Source organism: Armigeres subalbatus, unplaced genomic scaffold (genome assembly GCF_024139115.2).
Source record: "Armigeres subalbatus isolate Guangzhou_Male unplaced genomic scaffold, GZ_Asu_2 Contig123, whole genome shotgun sequence".
Classification (NCBI taxonomy): Eukaryota; Metazoa; Arthropoda; class Insecta; order Diptera; family Culicidae; genus Armigeres; species Armigeres subalbatus.
Window position 1 is genome coordinate 72,617 of NW_026941990.1, and position 2,267 is coordinate 74,883.

The window sequence follows — 2,267 nt, forward strand, 5'->3', positions numbered from 1 at the left end:
TGCTGCGTTTCTTTGTAGACGTGGCCTTCTTTTCTAAATGTGGAGCGTATGTATCCATGCTGCGTTTCTTTGTAGACGTGGCCTTCTTTTCTAAATGTGGAGCGTATGTATCCATGCTGCGTTTCTTTGTAGACGTGGCCTTCTTTTCTAAATGTGGAGCGTATGTATCCATGCTGCGTTTCTTTGTAGACGTGGCCTTCTTTCCTGAATGTGGAGCGTATGTATCCATGCTGCGTTTCTTTGTAGGCGCGGCTTCCTTTCCTAAATGTGGAGCGTATGTATCCATACTGCGTTTCTTTGTAGACGTGGCCTTCTTTCCTGAATGTGGAGCATAAGTACCCATGCTGCGTTTCTTTGTAGACGCGGATTTCTTTCCTGAATGTGGAGCGTATGTATCCATGCTGCGTTTCTTTGTAGGCGCAGCTTTCTTTCCTAAATGTGGAGCGTATGTATCCATGCTGCGTTTCTTTGTAGACGCGGCTTTCTTTCCTATAAGTGGGGCGTATGTATTCATGCTGCGTTTCTTTGTAGGTGCGGCTTCCTTTCCTAAATATGGAGCGTATGTATCCATGCTGCGTTTCTTTGTAGACGTGGCATTCTTTTCTAAATGTGGAGCGTATGTATCCATGCTGCGTTTCTTTGTAGACGTCAATTTTAATTTATCTCGTTTCGAGTTAATCGGTTTTAGGGTATGTGCCATAAAATGAGTAAGTTTAGTTGCGTACTTGCATACATACTCACACACAATAGTTCTTCCGAGTCGAGTCGATTAATAACACTATGGGTCTCCGGGCCTATCATAAAAAGTAATTTTGAGGTGATTCTATAGATCTTCCGTGTACTTCGTATACGAGAAAGGTGAAAGACTGATTGTATTCAGAAAATGGATTGACAAGAACATCTTATACTCAAATCTATAAATTGCGTAACATTCCATGGAATTCCATTGTCGGGGGCATGCATCCCGAAAAAGTTCAACAAATTGAATAAATTCTAAAGATATACGAAATCTGACAATTTATTTTTGAATGCAGTCAATTTTTCTGGTTGATATGTTCTTACAATAATTATAGGTAGGAGAACGCTTAAAGTAACTCACTCAGGTGCTCTCAAGCGTGGGGTACTTTTTCTACCCACCAGAAGCACCACTGTTGTATGATTTATTTATATAAAGAGAGTGAATTTTGACCTTTGAAACAGTTTTGAAATTCTTTCATTTATAATGTTATTCCGTTTAGTTTACAGTTTACTACTGATTTGCGTTTTATTTGTTTCTTTTCATGTACCATCGAGCCCAAGATGCAACACTGGTCGAGATCCAGCAACGCCTCGGAAAGAGGAAACAAAATTTAAAAAGAAAAGAATTAATTAAATAACCCATAATAGTAGTTGGATTATGTAGCTAGGCCTAAATTTAAGTAAATTCTTGATGTAAAATGTAGTTATAAGCTAATTTGTATTATTTAAATAATTGTACCTTGTTGATATACCGAAAAGATGAGGAGGTTTTGCGCCCGTTTGAGTGAGAACTGAGAATTGTTCAACTCAAGCGGGCTTTTCCCTGCTCCCAATAAAATAATAAATCACAAAAACTAAATAGTAATTCTAAAATTCTTTTGTTTTTGAGCTGCATTAGGTACATGCATATTAAATCGCAATTCTATTATTGCATTAAAAACGAAATAATGAAGATATCAAATAAGTCAAAGGAATACAGTTTTGGATGTGTTTTATTTATTATATATGAAATTTTGCCAACATTTGTATACAATATCTTGAAAATCGTTTGAATTTAAAAACTTACCTGCAAAAATATATCGTTTTCTTGAATCCCTTCATGATGTAAATTTCAAATAGAATCACCAACGATAATCGAGTTGCAGCAAAAACACCACAAACACTTTGAGAGGAATACAGCGAAATCACACGCACACTTTCTTATATTTTGGGAACTCAATAGATTATTCAGAAAAAAAATATCTATATAATGTATGCGTCGCATTTATAAGTGTTTGCAATAATATTACCCAAGTCTAATCGGAATGGATCCACACTTGAATTAAATTCTTTTCTTATTTGGGACCACAATTGCGTTATGTTCGAATAAAGCATTTGTTTTTAAGATGCGTGGAAAAGGGTAATGTGTGTGCTTATATACCGTTAGTAAATCTATAAATATTTGTCAATAAAATGTGTATTTTTAGTAGTGTATAACATTGTTATTCGTCTTGTGATGAAGAAAAATATTGAAAGAAACACACATCAAA